General features: G+C 44.0%; 1 protein-coding gene across 2 annotated transcripts in view; it reads left to right on the top strand.

Annotated features, from left to right (window-relative positions):
* The first annotated feature begins 505 nt into the window (after nt 1-505).
* The window catches only part of Sv2c (synaptic vesicle glycoprotein 2C), a 174,319-nt gene continuing 155,603 nt past the window's right edge, over nt 506-19,221 (top strand). Inside the window, exon 1 of one of the 2 annotated variants that reach the window (XM_021180140.2) lies at nt 506-694. The gene's annotated coding sequence lies outside the window, so the exon portion shown is untranslated. Of the gene's footprint in view, nt 695-815; nt 857-19,221 lie in introns of those variants that run through there. The other variant, XM_029484979.1, reaches the window with a different exon arrangement.

The raw sequence follows: 19,221 nt of genomic DNA, 5'->3' as shown, positions 1-19,221 counted from the left end.
GGGGGGGGGGGAATGATCAGCTACTCCTGCCTACTGACTTACGGAAAGCCTAGTCAAAATTAACCAGTTCCAGGCTCAGAAACAGAACAAAAGCCCTCCTTCCCGAGTCACTGGCCTCCAGCAATCAACAATTTCCTTGTGCCTTGATGGACCCGACCCAAGGGGCTGCCAAATGAGCAGCGCACAGTCACACTCGGTGACTAATTCAGCACGGGTGCCTTATCGACGTCCCCCACCCCGCCTCCTCCTCCTGCTACAAACTGAGCTCTGACTTCTCCAAAAGTACCTGCCACTTGGAGCCAACCCCCACCGCACCCCTCCTCACCCCCGACCCGCATCGCAGCAACACCTCCACATCATACCGGGAGCTCGCCTAGCCTTGCACAGCGCCCTCCTCCCCCGCGCGCCGTAACCCCCTCTCTGCGCATCGCTTGTACTCTAGCCACGCCGCCGCCCGCCACTGCAGCACCGAAGGGAGGAGGCGAAGGAGGAGGACCGCAGCGTGGCCGCCGGGAGCCACTTTCCCGCCCCTCCTCTCGCTGCCGACTAGCTCAAAGGAGTCACCACTGCGCGCGCTGCAGGAGAGAGTGGCAGACCGAGGCGGCCCCGGGCTGCAAGCGGAGGGGTGCTCGCAAGGCGACGGCTGCAGTGCAGAGCGGTGGTTCAGGGCAGGGGGTCCCCGGCGCCTGGAACGGTGAGTAAGGAGTCCCCCGCAACCGTGGCAAGGGCTCGCTCCGAGCTAGGTTTCTCTTCTGTGCCGGGAGACCCAGCGTTGTAACCAGAGAACTTTTTGCAGCCTTCCAGAAGCGCAACTAGCGCAACTTTACGGGCTCTGGCCCGGGAAAAGCGGCTGCAGGTGAGGCATGCTGCCCGCTGGGTACCTGTGTTGGGATGGCAAGAAGGAAATCTCACGGAGGCAGTTGAGTGCCGGGTTTACTAGGCAGAGGCAGGTCAAAGGTGCGCTATGTTCGGGATTCAAGGGCAGGTGGGTGGGCAGCTGCAGGCGTCTCCCGGCTTCTTTGGGGGCGCAGGGGTGGGGGAGTTTCAGGGAGGGCTGGAGAGACTATTCAAAACAGGCAGCCGGGAGCGCCCACTATCAGCGAGCCATCACCGCAGCCTCTGGCTCAACTTTTTCTGCGGGGAACCCTCTGCAGATGTGCAGAAGTGGTTGGAAAGCACGGGGAGCCGCAGTCGGCTCTGCGGGAGGCTAGCAGAAAACCCGTCAATTTTCAAACTCTTCCCCCCCCCCCCCAAAAAAAAGCTGAAAGCAGGAAAGCGTGCTGTCTGGCTGTGGCCCTTTGTAAGAATCAACACTTCTCCAACACTGCACCTCCATTGAGCAAAACCCTATCTAGCGTCCACTATGCGCCTGGAGGCGCAGCGAAGCGCATCTAAGAGTGAGGATTTCTTAGGAGAGGGACTGTCCCCAGTAAAGATGATGATGATGATGATGATGGCAGCAACAATTACTACCGAGGTATCTAATTTAAGGCCAAGAGGAAATGGGCGACAGCCCACCATCTTCTCTTGGTGGACTTTTCCTCTCCAACTGGGCTCTAGAATCGAGACTACTTTCTCCCGCGAACTGGAACGCCTCTGGCCAGGAAGGAAAGAAAGATTTTAGAATGCCAGGATGAACTTGGCTGGGGAAGCCAGCACCCCACCGCAGATACAAGGAACATCTCTGTGGGCGTGCGGGAACCTCAGTCCGCCACGCGCGGGGGCGGAGAGGGAGGAGCTGAGTCACCAGCTCTGGAAGTACCGCCTGGACCAAGGGAGCGGGGGTGGGAGGGCGCTCGCGTCACCCTCTACGTGTGGGCGTGATGCAAATACAGCCCCGCAAGGGGAGGGCGCGGTGGAGGGAGGGCTAGGAGACCCAGCCTGTCTGGGAGCGCGCGCGTGTGTGCGTCAAAGGCTCCGGAGTGATGGATGCCCTGTGGCGCGCCCTGTGCAGACGGCAGCGACTGGAGGGACTCGGGTGGGAGGATAGACTGCGGCAGGGGTGGCAGGGGATGCCGGGCAATACAGAGGCTGCAGGCAGGCAAAGAGCTCCGCAGTGTGCCGCAGTGGTAGCACTGGGAAGGCGTCGTCTCAGCAACCAGGATTCCCCCGGGTGCCCAGACCTCTTTTAAGTCTCTGAGGGATGCCCAGATGTTCCTTTCTCTCGTCAGACTCCTTACCTTCCTGCATAGCTGATTGACTAAGAAAACGGGCGGGGGGTAGGGGGGGCGCTTTTCAGTTTACTTTTTGTCCTTAGCGGGAGTAAGACAGTTCTTTCAGAGTCCATTCATTTTATGTTAGCAAGCTTCCTAGTGCTCAGACCAATTTTTCAAGCAAATGCTTTCTTGGTTGAGTTCATCAGGTTCTCTAAAGCCAATCCTTTCCTAAGGCTTTTTGGCAGAGGCCTGGCATCTAAGTGGGATTTGAGAAAGGCTTAGAAAAAAAAAGTGGCGCTTTGGTTTTTTAAACCATAAAAATTCGTGTTGAAAGTACTGCTGACTGATCTTGCACTCCCTGACAGAATATTAAAAATCCCATCTATTTTTTTTTAAAAGACTACATTCTGGGAAGCCTATAGCAAATGCCTTGACTGAATGAGCCCAAAATTTGTAGTGTGTGAAACAAAAGGAATAAGGGAGATGGACTAGCAGGGAAGAAAGTGGGATGGGAGAGTCGTAGTTACCAAGAAACCCAGACAAAGATCTGGCTCCCTATGTCTCCAAAGATGGTCATTGGCCGCTAGAATTTTAGCTGCTGGCTTTCATCCTCCACAGCAAAGAACAGTGAAAACCAGCCCTTGGAGGGCTTCGTTTCCTCAGAGTTGTGATCAGACAGCCTTGGAAGCACAAGAAAGGATGAAATAAACACCTTCCAGGGGCGGGGGATGGGGGGAAGAAAATAGTTTTCTTAAAAGAAATGTATGGAGACTTCCTACATCGTTCTTTAATGCAATTTGGTGCTCAGATCAACAGATGCAGACAACAGTCCTTTCCTGATACTCTAAACGCAAATGTCATTAGCTGCTGTCTGGAGAAGGCGGGCTCAGTCGGAAGGGTCTGGAGGACATCTGACTGCTTTTGGGTGATGTAGTGGAGAAGTACATTTGTTTTCACGGCTCTACGACAGGGAAATTCGCTTCTCTGGCCTCACCAAAAGATTAACCTAAGAAATTTTAGGTAGAAATGGTGATTATTCTATTATGTTTCTTAAACGTGAATGATGCTTCAGAGAGCAAGATGCAGTTCCCAGCCTCAGGGTGATTACTGAAAAGATGCCATACTGTGCCGCATGTCACATGATCGCCAGAAAACCCATTGTCTTGTGACTAGGAATGTGAGCGCTCATTCTGAAATGAGTTTGTTGAAGACTATTCTATGAATAAAAGCATCCGATTTGTCAGTGTGTCATCTTGGGCAGCTCAGTCTTGTTGTTCATCTTAGACACCTAACAGTAGATTTCTTGGGATGGTGAAACTGAAACGGCTCTCTAGAGTCTGTTCAGTCGCTTTAGGGGAGAAACCTCAATCCACCGGTGTGTTTTCCTGGTTCTGTTTGTTGGGCTTTCTATCTGACACAGGTTCACAGAGCACATACTTGTTTAAATTCGTCCTTTAGATTAGGTTTGATTGCAAGCATAAGGGGCAGCTCTCTTCCCTCTCTCCCTCCTCAATTGTATACAGTTTTTTCATCCATGGCTACATATTTTTTTTTTTTTTTGCTTTTTAAATTTTCTTTTTCTTGAGAATCCAGTATAAAATTTTGCAGCCGATTGAATTGGGAGGGTCTTCCTTGAGACAGCTGAGAGCACCAAGAGGCTGGAATTACTGTTTAACCCTTGCTGAAAATGTCTTTATGCTATGTGAAGCTGCCATTTGGCTTTATCACATCCCCGTACAGCGAGGGCCAGTTTGTAATCATTGCCTATCGTGGCAGCTTACACTGTTGGGCAAATCGACTGACATAAAGCAAGCAAACAGATCGGCTGAGTTGGGTAGTTAGCTCTTTCCTGGTTCTAAAATCTTCCATGCCAAGAAATAGAAAGACAGGTGACATATATTTTAAATTTGAATTAAAAAAATAGAATATAGAAATATTTTATTAACTCGTTGAATACTAAATGAAGCTCTGTTTTTGTAGAGAAAGTGGTCCATTGAATTCTATATTGTGTCTTTTAGGGTATGTGTAGCCTAACTTCCAATTAATCAATGTTCAAAGCTTGAATTTTTTAGCATTCTATTTTCTTTGTTTATTCTGTCCTTTCTACAGTTAAGACAGGATAAATATTTTACTTTTTAGCTTTTAGTTTTGCAGATGTGTTATGAAGTGCTACTATACATGATACCAGTTTAAAAGCTGTGGGGAAAAATATATGCATATATATATATATACATATATTATATATATACCATAAATATGTTATTGTTCCTATTTTAGAGTGGCAATAAGTATATTAATGCTGTTGTGCAACTATCACTGCCAACATTGAGAAGTATTTTCTCTCGCCTTCCACATCCAGTGAGTGGTGGCTCCATTTTCTCCCCTAGCTGCTGACAGTCACCAGGCCACCTTCTGCCTCTGTCAGTGACCACTCTGTTTCATATAAATGGAATCATGTAATATTTGATGTGTTGTGATCTCCTTATTTCTCTTGTCATAATTTCCAGATGTTTCCTCCATGTTTTAATATGTGTTAGAATTTTCTCTATCACTCAGGCTGAATGATAGCCAACAGTGTGCATGGCTCTACTCAGCTATGGACACTTGGGATATTTTATATTTTAACTCTTATGAATTGTTCTTTTCCAACTTGGTATACAAATGTCCTTTTAAGACTGTGCTTTCAATTCTTTGGACCGTGTATCCAGAAGTAGAACTGCTGTATCCTGTGTTAATTATATTTGTACTTTTTTGAGGAACTGTGACACTATTTTCCACTATGATTATAACACATTACATTACACTCTACAGTGAACAAGGGTACCAATTTCTTTCTTCCATCATCTGTGTGTGTGTGTGTGTGGTATAGGTATGTGTGTGCACATGCACATGGAGGCCAGTTGCATGTCTTTTCAGTTATGTTCCCAGCATTCTGTTTTGGGGACTGGTTCTCTCAGTAACCCCAGGGCTCACTTTCAGCTAGATTGGCCAGAGAGCTCCATGGATCTTGCTGTCTCCACCTCTGAGTTCTGGGATAATATGTGCGTGCCAGTATACCCAGTCATTTATGTGGGCCTAAAGCTCTAGATCAAGGAGTCTCTACACACAGAGCATACTGAAGTCCTATTGTTCACAGAAGTGCTCATGACAGAAGGGACTGGCGGCTCCCTCTCACTTCTTTTCATAAGGCACAAACCCACTTGTTATAGCAGCACTTTCTTCACTTCCAATGCTGTCACGTTGGGGATTAAACTCCTGGTACTTCGGAGAACTACAACACCCAGCCACAGCAGGTGCATTTACGCTATAATGTTGCTTGCTGTTTACATGAAACATTTTAAACTTGTCTCATTGCCCTGTTATTTTATTTACTAAATGCAGCCGATGTCTAAATGCAGCCAATGTGTCTAAAGCTCCTTCATCTCACCATTAAAAAGCTGAAACAAAAGGAGCTGGGGTGAGGACTTAGCATCAGTGCTTGGTGAGCGAATGTGGGGCACTGAGCTTGGAGCTTTGTGAAAGGCAGGGTGTGCTGATTTGTGTGGGTAAACCTGGGGAAGCCAGGGCCGGGTGATCCCTAGAGTTCACTGGGCAGCCAGCCTAGCTGAGGTCATGAGCTTCAAGCTCAGCAAGAGACATTATGTCAAAAGTAAGGTGGAGAGTGGTTGAGGGAGGTATGTTGACCACTGACTAGCTAACTAGCTAACTAGCTAACTAACTAGCTAACTCTCTCACTCTCTCTTACTTACACACACACACACAGACATAACACACACACACACACACAAGAGAAAAAGGAAAGAAAACTGAAAAATTTTTCGAATCCTAGTCTCCCTTCACTAAACTTCAGTTTGAGGACAAGACTGGGGAGATGCCATTGTTTTGTCTTCCACCCAAGTTCAAGAACACTCTCAAATGACTAAAGTACGACACATGGGAGCTGGGCAGAGCAGGGCAGGGCAGTACTGTAACCACACCCAGTCGGAACTTTGTTGAACCTTGCTGATCGTTCATTTCCCCTGCTGTGAAAGATGATGTTTAGCTTTTAGGGTAGTCTGTGACGATCCACAAAATGCTACTAGTAAGCTATTAATAGGCAGACTCTGATTTTAAAGGCTCTGTACTACTTTGCATGCCGACTTAAAAAAATAGCCTTTTCTTCTCATCTCATATTTTGTAAAAGAAAGAACTCCATTCCTTTTTAATGAATGAATCTCCTTTTCTCTTCATCAAAATTTACGCCCAGAAGCAACCAAATAGTTCCTAGAGGATTTAACTGTGTAGTTAGAACTGCCCTGTTCTCAAAGAAAGTCTATTTCTGGAATAGTCCTGCCCTGAGCCTGCATCATGAACTATCTACCTAGGCAGATATACAGTACCTCAAGTTTCGAAGGGCACTGTGTGCCTTATTTAGTGCACTGAGGTCCGGTTGCCTCTTGAGGTTCTGTAAGCAAGGGGTTCCATGCTTTCTTTTGGTTCTGGGCCCTCCTAATTATATAATGCATATGCATATGCATATACAGCGTGTGCACACAGACCAGACCTGTGTGCATAGTTAGATTTTATTATGACCCAGGCCTGTTATTGTTCAGAGATTTCATAATTTTTCCCCAGACTGAAACATATCAGCAGACACCTGATTCCCGTGTTTGTCCCTCCCTCTGCACTGTGCCTGCCTCCTCCTGGCTGTAAGCATCCAGTGTGCATCGTGAGCTTGTGGAGCAATGTCACACAGTCTCCTTAGGAATGAATGGGTCTCCCATCTCATCATTGTCCCTGTGACTGTGGAGGAAGTAAAGTTTCTGGTTCCAGGGATGCCTTTATGGGGGCCCAGTAACTTGCTTATAAGATTCTGTCTTCTCCAAGATTCAGGTTTGGACATCTACAAATAAGTGATCTTGGAAGGTTGACATTTTTCCTAAGAAAAGTATCTGAGGTATTGTACCCTTTCCTTTAAATTAGTCAGCAGGGTCATGTGACCTGTGAGCCTCTGCTGCAGAGAACAGCCAAATACTTTGGCAGCTCATAGACAGACGACTTGTTTTGTCACTGCAAGCTCTGTCTGTTCTCATTAAAGGCATTCTTTTTCTGTCCCTGCCCCATACTGAGATTTGAATCTAGGGCCTCATATGTGCTAGCTAAGCACTCTACCAATGACACCACTTCCAATCCCAAAGCTACTCATGTTAGTAGTTCTAAGCATGCCCTTCTGCCATTTTTCTTTACTTCTGAATGTGTGCACTTAAGAGATGTTCTAGTGACTCTGGCATCCTTTCTATGAGTTTTTGGCACAAGACTGTATGCTCTAGTTAATGTACACTAAACACATTACTGCCACACGGAACACTGAAGAAATTTAACCATAACTTTTAAAGACTCCGTTTTAATATGCTTGCTGGGTTTCCCGTGCGTCACACAGCAGGGGCAAGGAGAAACAGAGACCGTGATGGTACCCACAGTCCTCTCTCTGCTTCTTGGGATCAGCCTCCTCAAAGACTCCCCACTCCTTGGAATCCTCAGTCTCTGCTTGGGCTCCCTGTGGCTCTTGTTCCAGGCTTGCTTCCCTGTAGTCAGTGATGTATTACCTCCCTGGCTGCCTTCACTGCCTAGACTGGCTTGGCCTCTGTGCGGTATTAATAGAACCTGCTGATGTTACCATGAGCTCTTACTGTCCTTGGGGAGATTAGAGAAAGAGTGAGAAAGCATGGGGGCTGGTGAGAGGACACTTCCAGGGACACAGCGTTCTGTACTTGCTGTCAATTGTCTCCTCGGATGCAGCCCTATTATCTTAGGATGGTAGAGAGTGCCACCCAAGTTTCCTTTCAGTTGGAAAGAGCTGGTTTCTAGGAGACCTCTTCATCTCCCCCCTTTAGACATGCTCAGAGTTATCAGAGATGAGAAGAATCATTAGAAGTCAATTATTTGCAGTAGTGAGCAATTATAAATAGCATAAATGTCCGTCAGAATTTGAGCAGGTCAATTGGGTCATCCAAATCACCAAGCACTGTACAGCCATTGAAATGAATGAGGGGCAGGCATGAACAGGAAACCCTTTGGATACATGTTAACATTAAAAACTTACCAAGTGTTTATCAGACGATATGGTATGCTTTTATTTAAGAGAAACTGAGATACATTTAAAAGTATGGAAAAAATGAAGTCCAAACTGGCATCTTTGGGGAGTAAGTTGGAGAAGATCTTGGAGAGAGACAGAGACAGAAACAGAGACAGAGAGACAGATAGGCAGAGACAGAGAGAGGCAAAGAGAGAGACAGAGAGAGAAGAGAGAGAGAGAGGGGGGGGGGAGAGAGAGAGAGAAAGAGAGGGAGAGAGAGAGAGAGCATTTATTTTGCATTATCTGCCCCACCTTTAAGCAGAGTTGCCCAAGATACTCTCAAAGCATTATAGGCTGATGCTACTGTCCTTTATTTTCCCCTCAAGAGGTAGGAAGTTAAGTCCCTATTGCTGAAGACACTAGGCATGGCAGACACAGGACTCAGAGGATCTGAGCTGGACCTGAATGTCCCCAACCTGAAGACTGATGGTCCCAGAAGGCTCCATGGAAGCTTCCAAAGCAGGGAAGCAGCCAACAGCGCAACCCATAGAATACTGATGTACACAACAATGGCCAGTATGGCACAATAACCCTGACTGGGGCAGTAGAGGCACACATGCCTTGGGGGTAGCCAACAGCTGGCTGGCTTAAGCCCTACTCACTAAGAGGAGAATGATGGATAGTACTGGAAGCCTAGCCAAGGGCTCAGAAGTACTGAGGTCATAGATCCTGGATGAGAACCTGCAAGGGTCACTTTACTAAACCAGCACAATTCCTAATAACTATTCCTTCTATGGTCTGCTCAATAGTAACCTAGCAACAGCCAGGTAGGCCTGGTTTGCTATAAAGGGGTGTATTTGGCCTCTCCCTCTTTCTCTGACTCTCTGTCCACCCTCTCTCTCTCTCTCTCTCCCCTCTCCCTCCCTTCCCTCTCTCTCCATGTGTTCCTGGCCAGCCTCTCCTTCCTCTCTCTCTCTGTCTCTCTCTCTCTGTCTCTCTCTCTCTCTCTGTCTCTCTCTCTCTGTCTCTCTCTCTGTCTCTCTCTCTCTCTGTCTCTCTCTGTTCTCTCTCTCTCTGTCTCTCTCTCTCTCTTTCTCTCTGCCTCTACTCCCTTCTCAACGCCCCTTCCCATGCCTCCAAATAAACTCTATTCTATACTAGACCAGTCCTATGGCTTGTACCCCTGAGGGGGGGATTTCTCAACATGGGCCCACTGAGTCACCCCCTACCACCGCACTATACCATGCTCTGTAAAACATATCCTTGGTTCTATAAAACACTCCACTAAATACTCATCCTTATACCTACGTAATAGTATAATCCTCACCCCTCATCAAGAAAATCTTTTTTGCAACAGATGGAGACCATTACAGAAAATCACAACTGATCAAAACATAGAGCTGTGGACCTCACCAACTGCAGCCCAGAACCTCAGCCTGCTTAGTTTGTACGTATGAGGAAGCAGGTTTATTGCTTACAGCTGAATAAGGAGGTGCGCTCATGGTGTGAGGATGAATCAGGGAGCAGATTTAGCTAGTCCCAGTAGGAGCTCTCGGTAGGGCATCAGTCTTGGGTGCCTCCGTGGTTGACGATTTCTACACACACTGTAGAAACTCTGGCCAGAAAGCGGCTTTTCCATCCATACCTCTGAGTCTCATCTGGGGAGGTTGTTTTTTTTGTTTTTGTTTTTGTTTCTTTTGCCACTCCATGGCTCTGAGACACTAGGATTCTTGACACATTTATGCAACACCACACATTCACGAAGGCTTCCGCCACTCCCACACTGCTGTCTCACTGACTCTTAATTTACAGTTTTCTGATGGCACAGAAGATTGGGTGGATTTCCGTAGTCTTATTTGTTATCTTTACATCTTCTTGATCCAGTATTTGTTCAGAGCTATTGACTATTTTTCCAATGGTGTTTTTTCTTACCGTTGAACTTTCAGAGGTGGTGTTGTTGTTTTAAAACCCAGTCCTTTATCAGTTGTAGAGTTACTTTTTGTCCTCTCAATGGTCTTTTGCAAAGCCCAGAGCATTTTCTTTAGGATAACAGAGAAGCTCTTACTAAAACCTCAGGCTTTCTGAAGGTCCCCAGATAAGTCCTGTGAAATGGTCACCAGATGCTTTGAAGGGAGAATCCACACTTGATGGCAGAGTCACAAGTGATATTTGTGAGGGCCACGATGTTTGTTTGATGCTCCCATTGTCAAACAATGAAGCTTGTCTCTCTAAGCCTCTGAAAGCTTGTTCTAAAGAACCAGTCAACTGCTTTAATAAATGCAGTTAGAACACCAGAAAAAGATAAAAACAAAAAGAAAAGAAAATAGCTCTTAAAATTAAGATAAAACTACTTTCTCTCAAAAAATAAAATGAAATTCCCAACTGCTTTCATTGACAGAGATTTTACTTAGGCCACGATGGGGTGGGGATGGGGGAAGTTGGTAAATACAACCAAAGAGGATTTTTATAGTTTTAAGAAGGCTTTAAACCTTTCTCTACAACTCAAATACTAATAGACTCTCCTTACTCTATGTCAGTGTGTCAGCAGAAAGCACACATTTCTAAAATGCACTTACTTAATCCAGAGACCTGCCAGGGCTTGGGATTTTCTTCTGCATTGTTGTAAAGACTGTCCATTCAATACAAATATACAAGGAAGAGGTCTCAAAAGAACAGATCACTTGATGGCCGGAGTAGCTATTATTTGTTGCATGCAGCATAATTCACACTCTAGCTGTTTCTAGGGTGTGGGCTTTGTTGGTCTCCACATCTCTGTTACATCATTTGCTGCTGCATCATCTGGGTTAGGAGCCCTCAGGGGCTGCAGCAACAGAACAGCTCAGATCTACGGTGCTGAGTGACCTCTTACCCTGAGACATTTCTGAACATCCTCTTCCAAGCCTGGCTGTGTCAGGGTTATAAATCTTGGTAATGAAATGTACTCTAGAGCTGCTACTGGGTTGCTTTCTGGAAGAAGTCTTTGAACTTTAAAAGCTCCTCCTTCAAAGAGAGAACCTCATCCCAAGGCTAGTAGTCGCCACATGAGAATAGCAGGCATTTGCTATGGTTCTACCTTGATAAGAGACTGCTTTACTAGATAGTTCTGGATTCCATTGAGCATCCTGTTGGGTAGCCTTAAGTATCTTGTTGGATAGCCTTGAGCAAGCATCCTGTTGGGTATCCTTGAGCATCCTGTTGGGTATCCTTGAGCATCCTGTTAGGTGGCCTTGAACATACTGTTGGGTAGCCTTGTCACATCCCACTCCCAGCCTCCCTTCTCTGCTCTGCCTCCATTCACCTCACATACAACTTTAAGTTACAAACAACATTTAGAATTGATTTTATAAAATTTATCTATTTGTTTGTATGTATAGGACTGTTTCATCTGCATATATGTGTGCCTGATGCCTGTTGAGGTCAACAGAGGGTGTCAGGTCCCCTGGAACTGAAGTGACTGGTGATTGTGAGCCACCATGTAAGTGCTGGGAACTAAACCTGGGTCATCAGCAAGAGCAACAAATGCTTTTAATCACTGAGCCATCTCTCTGGCTTGAAGCATTTTAAGTTTTAATTAAGTCCAACTTACTAATGTGCTTTCATGGATCATGCTTCTAGTGTTGCATCTAAAGTGTCACTGTGAAGCTCAAAGTCAGTTAGATTTTACCCTGTGTGCTTCAAAAAGTTTTGTAGCTTTTGTTTTTTGTATTTATGTCTATGACCCAATTTGGTCAATTTTTGTTAAGAAATTTAAAAATCTAGATTTTTTTTTGCAAGACTGTGTGATTGTCTATTATCATTTACTAAAAAGCCTATCTTTGGGGCTCTCTAGTTCATCTCTCAATCTAGGTGTCCAGATCTTTTTCCGATGGGTTCCTGTCTTGATTATTGTAGCTTTTGTTGAAATTCTTGATGTCAAGTAGAAGGTACTCTCTGACTTCGCTCTTTTTAAAAATTATTTCTTTTAATTTTATTTAGATTATAATATAGTTACGTCATTTCTCCCTTCACCTTATGTCTCTAGACTCTCCCATAGACCCTTCTTGTTCCCTTTCGAATTCATGGCCTCTGGGCCCAGGGATCATTTCAGAAGAGGAGGCAGAAATACTGTAAGAGCCAGAGAGGCTCAGTGCTTGCTGTGAGATTGTATATCTGAGGATTGTAAGCAGAGAAGCTACACCCATAGAGTCTCACCGACATGACTGCCCCAACCTGAGCCAAACAAGGACAACAATGGATATGATTTTGTTCTTTAATGTAGGCTGATATTTGGCTTCTTATAGGACTTTAGAACCAGTTTGTTGATGTCTACAGCATAGTTGGGGGTGCGTTAACCAGATCACATTGACTACATGAAGTTAGAAAGAATTGACACATTTGACTATTGAGTCTTCTCATTTGTGTAAAGAACTCGTATTATTTTTAAACTCAATTTTCTATATTATGCTGCTGGTATAAAGAAACATAGTTAAATCTCCTATCGGCCTTGTGTCCCACAACCTTTATAACTTCATTTATTCGTCCTGAAAGATCCTCCCTCATAAGTTCCGCAGTATTTTACATATAATAATAGTTACTTATAATTAGAGTTAATTGGATTCATCTCTTTCAGTCTGCATCGTTTTTCTTTTTCTTGTCTTATTTTATAGTCTAGGGGCTTCAGGATAATGTTGACTAGAAATGGAAAGACATAATAGTCCCTTGTTGCTCTTAATCTTAGGGAAGGGCATTTACTACTTCACGATGAGTATGGTGAGAACCACTGGGATTTACATGGCTTTATTGTCATCAGAGTTGATAAGCTTCTTTTGTTTCTAAGTTGCTGAAATTCTTTAATGAACGCATGTGTACTTTATCTGATGCTTTTTAGACTCTTCTTACTGTTACACCAATATCCTTAGAAATATAGACTACTATGGATTTTAGTTGCTTCTCACTTAGCTTTGCTGTGAAATGCTGTGTGGCATTTTTAAAAAAGAAATATATCAATGTTAACCAGGCTTTTGCTAGACATCCTGAATAGTCGTTTGTCATTACAGTTCTCTTGTTTATAAGACTTCCTGCTTCTTATATGTAGTTGTATTTCCTTCATTGCCCCTAATATTCAGGTAAATTTTTATAGATATTCCGGAAATTTTACCTAGTCAGGTAGAATTATCCAGGACCCTTTAAAGAGGAAGAAAGTTACCTAGCAACTTTTCCTGTTTCAGTGGAATATGAGGGCTGGGCGCCCATTGGGTGGGGATTTAGTTTACCGCTTGTATTATGCTAATTGGGTTCCCAAAATTGCACAAGAATCCCTCATGTAAGATACTTCGGGTCACTGTCCTCAGTTGACTTGGATTAGTAAGTAAAGTTGCTGGTGGCCAATGGCTAAGCAGGAAGACAGAGGTGGGACTTTAGGGCAAGGGACTAAGAGAAAGAGGGTTTGGAACCAGCATGCTGGGAAAGCAGAAAGACCAGGTGTGAGAAGTGCAAGACAGAGAAACAGAGAGACTGCCAACATGTAAGAGTCGGGGATCATGACCCAGGAGGGCTGCAGGCCTGGGTCCAGGGTGGCCATTTTTAGAAAGTAATAATTCAGGAATATCAAAGGGAAGACTGTAGCTTCGGGGAGGTTTGGAAGTGCCTAGCCATGGAGCTGTTTAATGCATATTAAATATAAGGCTCTGTGTGTGTGTGGGGGGGGGGGGTCAGGAATCCAGAACACTGGGTTGAGTAGCAAGGAACTTATGCTGCCTTGGGATGCTACAATATTTAGTTAAACATTATTTGGGGGTGTGTCTTTGAATCTATTTCTATATTCGGTCACCATTTGGATCCATAGTCTTAAGTAAAGCAGGCTGTACTCCCTAGTGAGGATAGAACTTATTTAAAGACTGATTAAAAAGTTGAAAAAAGGAAACATTTTTATATGAGACTGTCCTGTGGCGAGACCACTGGTCTGTCCTGTGGCGAGACTACTGATTTGGCTTTGGATTCAGACTTAGATTCCATACAGAGAATTCTGTATCATGGGTCTGGTGTTCCCAGCCTCCATAATTGTGTAAACTAATTAACTGCACTAAATAACTTTTATATTCATATCTGTATAATATCTGTACCTGCGTATGTCCTAATAGCTGTTTCTCTGGCCAGTAATTACTTCTTGAGCATGGGAACTGGCACCCTGTCACTTAGCCCACAGTCCCATAAGACCTATAACGCACATGGCAATCTGCATAAGGTATTGTGCATCTTTCCAGCATCCCACCGCACATCTAGTCACTCAAAAAATTAGTTTCCAGTGGTTTAGCTTAGAACTGAGGTATATTTCGTATGAATATACCAGCGTCTGCGTCTTCTTGCAGTGTAATGTCTTATTGGAGTGAAATTTCTTTTAAACAAAGAGAAGGCTACATCACCCGTGGAGGTGATGTTTACCTGTCTGTGGTGTTTAGTTACTGAGAAGAAACCCATCTTTGTCTAGTTGGTGTTTGTTAGATCTGTGATCTTCTTTAGTTACATACTTGAAAACATAGTTTGGAGCCAGGCTTCATGGCATGTCCCTGCAACCTAAGTATTTGGGAAGCTGAGCCAGGAAGGTCATATGTTTGAGGCCAGCCTGTGTTAATAATACATAGTAAAACCCGATATCAGTAGGGGGGTGAGGGAGGAAGGAGGGGGAAGGAAGAAAGGGAAGGAGATTTGGAGATGTAGTTTAATGGTTGTCTTAGTCAGGGTTTCTATTCCTGCACAAACATCATGACCAAGAAGCAGTTGGAGAGGAAAGGGTTTATTCAGTTTACATTCCCATACTGCTGTTCATCACTGAAAGAAGTCAGGACTGGAACTCAAGCAGGTCAGGGAGCAGGAGCTGATGCAGAGACCATGGAGGGATGTTCTTTACTGGCTTGCTTCCCCTGGCTTGCTCAGCCTGCTCCCTTATAGAACCCAAGACTACCAGCCCAGAGATGGTCCCACCCACAAGGGGCCTTTCCCCCTTGATCACTAATTGAGAAAATGCCTTACAGCTGGATCTCGTGGAGGCATTTCCTCAAAGCTCCTTTCTCTGTGATAGCTCCAGCCTGTGTCAAGTTGACACAAAACTAGCCGGTACAATGGTAGAACATTTTCTACCAGTCAATCATGTACAAAGCCCTAATCTCTCTTTCCCTCACATCTAAAAAGTTATTTAATGTAATTCAAGTAGTATCTTAATATTTAAACGTATGTGTGAAGGTAGGTTATTTTATCTATGAATAGATTTTAATAAGGCAGTATAAAACTTACTCTATTCTATGGATTTTTGGACAGTTTTTGATTCTTTGTATTTTAGTGCTATGTAATAAAATGATACATATGGTTGGAAATGAGGGAGGAATGGCTTATGGCTTAGGGACTCTTTCCACATCCGCATTGATTCTGAAGGGAGCAGATTTGTCTGTGGAGACAGTGGTGTTTGCAGAGAATGTACAATCCTTTGTCATGACTCTAGCTCTTGAGCCCACTTGAAACTGAAGGTGGGGGCTTTAGCTGGGAAGGCCTTGAGATTTTCAGGGTGTCTCTGATTATTTTTAGTAAGAATAGGTAAGTTTTGAAGGGGAGGAAAACCAAATTATGTGTTCAATTTGGTGATATAGTCTGGCATCGAACTTCCTTTGTAGGCAAGGCTAACCTTGAAATCTGAATCTCCCTGCCTCCACCTTCCATGTGATGAAACTACAGGCATGCACCATACCAGCCAGCTTTTGTTTTTATTCTGAATTTTAAAATATCATCAAATGAAAGTCCCAGGTTATGATTACCTACCTGCTTACCCTAGATTTTCAACAACTGCTGTTTTCAAGAACTCAAGCACATTTTTCTCCAAATCTTAGGTTTGCCATTTGTAAATTGGGCATGGGGAGGGAGGGAGAGACATAAAAATCTTTCCTGGGGGAGGGGGAAGTCATCGATGACTGCAATTTATCTTGAAATGCATAAAAAATAAGATAAACTGTTGGATGAATGAGTGTATAATAAAGGGAGAGAGAGAGAGAGAGAGAGAGAGAGAGAGAGAGAGAGAGAGAGAGAGAGCGCTGCTGAGACACCTGGTGGATTCTTGTGACTTCTTCCTAACATGAGCTTTTAAATCCTCCTATTCTTAAAGTTCATTGTCAAGCAGTGTTTCCTGTGGGATTCCCTGCCTTCATTTTCTAGGGACACTGGGGAGGGCAGGATTCTGTATGGCTTCCAGAAGAGACTCTAGAGCAGTGCCTCTCCACCGTCCTAAGGTTGCGACCCTTTAATACAGTTCTTGACATTGTGGTGATTCTTATCTATAAAATTATTTTTGTTGCTACTTCATAACTGTAATTTTGCTACTGTTATGAATAGTAATGTAAACATCTGCTATGCCACATATCTGACATATGACCTCTATAGAGGTCATGACCCTGTGGTCTCACAGGCTGAGAGCCACTACTATGGATGGCAAGTTTAGTTGCCCACCATGACCAATGAGTTTGAGGATGGGATGATTTTCCTGTCAGCGAAAACTGATTTAAGGATAATTCAGAAGAAAGAAATCAGAAGGCTTTGAGAGGATGGTGTAGGAGAGAATAGAGCATGCCTTCTTATGTGCCTTCTTTTCTACATGTGGAGTGTGGATAAGAACTGCCCAGTCTTTATCTGTGAATGCAGGCACTGTTACTGCTGGGGCAGAGCCCTCCTCTTTTATTGATAAATTCATTACAGCTAATTGTGTTCCCAAACATGTATTATTGTGAATGAATACATAATGGTGGGCCCTTTGGGGTGTGGATGTGTGTGCAGAATAAACTTAGACTGTATTCAGAGACAGTAACAACAACAAAAAAAAACCTGACTCAACAAAGCCATATAAAGGCTAGCATCAGCCTCCCAGCAGGCCTGAAGAGAGAAGCTTATGATTAGCGTTGTAAATTAAACATAAGACTTGTATAACTAATCCTAGATTAAGGGAACATTTAGTAATTCATTTGATCTTAAGTTTTGATCGGGGGACATTGTGCGCCTTCTTGTTATTACCATATCATTTCTTGTTATCTTATTATTATTTCATTGATTGGTTGGTCACTATGTCAGACATTAGATGTAACATACAATCTATTCAATGAGATTCCCAATAAGTTAGAAAATTACTGTTCATATCACACCTCATCTGTTGCTTTAGAAAAATAAATAGTTTCAACATGATTTTGAAATTTGGTATCATAAAGTTTACAAATCTAAGCATAAAGCTATCTTTTTATAAAGATTGTATTGTGCCTGAGTTGTTGAGAATGTTGGAGATGTTTTAAAGTTATTTCCATTGTATTTCTAGCTTTCTGTGTAAGTGCCTTCAGTGTGTGTGTGTGTGTGTGTGTGTGTGGTGGTGGTGGTGGGGGGATCTTTATTCTTGCCAATATCGATGGGTTGTGACATCTTCACTCAGAAAGCCACAACACAGCTAACAGCCTTTCTCAGGGTCTCCTGGTCACACTGCTTTTCTGCTTGGAAGGGTGGTTTCTTGCATTCACAGGAGAACTAACCACTGATTTTCAATCTGGCTGACATACGACAACACAGAACTCTCTTTATAACATTTTTCCTGTCTCTTTGACTGACAGCATTGAGAATCGAGATGTCTGCCTCTTGAAGTGTCAGCTTCTCAGGCCAACCATCACGCTGATGTTTGACCCACAGGCCATTTGGCCCCATCATCCAGGCAGCTCAGCTCCCCCCTCTCCCCACCCCCACTGTCATCTCCTCTCCCCCCCACACACACACTGATGCAAGAGGGATTTGTATAAGTTTCAGGCCATTTGTATTTGTCTTATTTACCCCAAACCACAATTCTCCCAACCCAACAACATGTGTGTATTCCTTAGGAAGACCAATTTCTTATAGCTCAGAAGCAATGACACCCCAGCTCTTATTTGAATTTGAATTGCTCAAAGTCTTTAAAGCACAGGCTTGCCAGCAAATTGCCCGTGATATTTCATTTGTGAAATGCCTGGTGAACATTTATACTGTCAATAAACTATAAAATTAGCAAATGTTTATTATCTCTTTCAAAAATTGGGATGACCGTGAAAAGAGAAGCTGTCAATTACACATGGCATTTAATTTTTAATCCTGGCTTATGTAAAGCTGCCTTGAGTTAACTGGAGGTCAAGACTGGCTATTTATTCATGTATTAGCTCATAAGCCACAACTCAGCTAAGTGAAATAAATGTAGTTTTCACAGCAGATAATGAACACTATCATCAAAACTTTAGTTACTTCACCAGTTGCTGCCATGGGAAGGCACTTGTTCTTGCAGGATAATAATGACAGGGTTGGAATTTAAGTAGAGAGGGGAAAACAGACACACGACTTAATGACTGTCTTTAGGTACTTAAAGGGTCATGGTCACCTTTTCTTTTCTTCTTAACAAAATAGGATAAATAGGTTTGGGTAGAGACTTGAAATATTCTTTTAAGAATGTAACAGGAGTTTCAACAAACTTGAAGCTGGGTGCTGCTGCGCATGCCTGTAATGTAAGCATTTGGGAAGCTGAAGCAGGAGGGTCGGAGGTTAATTTCTACCTGTTCTACATAGCAAGTCTAGCCCAGCCTGAGGTTCGCAATCAGGGGACGGATGGGGGAAGCCAGGGAGAAAGAGGGAGATTTCAATCAACTTCAGTCAACAAGCCAGCCATCTCCCTTAGGCAAGGGATAGCCCACCATTAGGAAAGTAGGAGGGGAATAACGCAGCCCATGGTCACAAAAGCATATGGGTATGGGCGAAGTGTTCAAGATCGCATTCATCGGTGCTGTGATTCAGAGTGAGAGTCAGTCCAAGCCGTCCCCAGGCCCTTGGTGATTTGGAACACTTGCTTAAAGCAACGTTTCCCAGCCTCAGTACTGCTGACATCCGGGACCAGGTAATTCTTTGTGAAAACTGTTCTTTGAGTTGCAGGATGGGTAACACCTCTCGTCCCTACCCATTAGATGTCTATTGGTCTTCCACTTCTTTTTTTTTTTTTTT

The sequence above is a fragment of the Mus caroli genome, chromosome 13, assembly GCF_900094665.2.
Source record: "Mus caroli chromosome 13, CAROLI_EIJ_v1.1, whole genome shotgun sequence".
NCBI classification, from domain to species: domain Eukaryota; kingdom Metazoa; phylum Chordata; class Mammalia; order Rodentia; family Muridae; genus Mus; species Mus caroli.
This window is presented reverse-complemented; position numbering and strand designations above follow the sequence as displayed.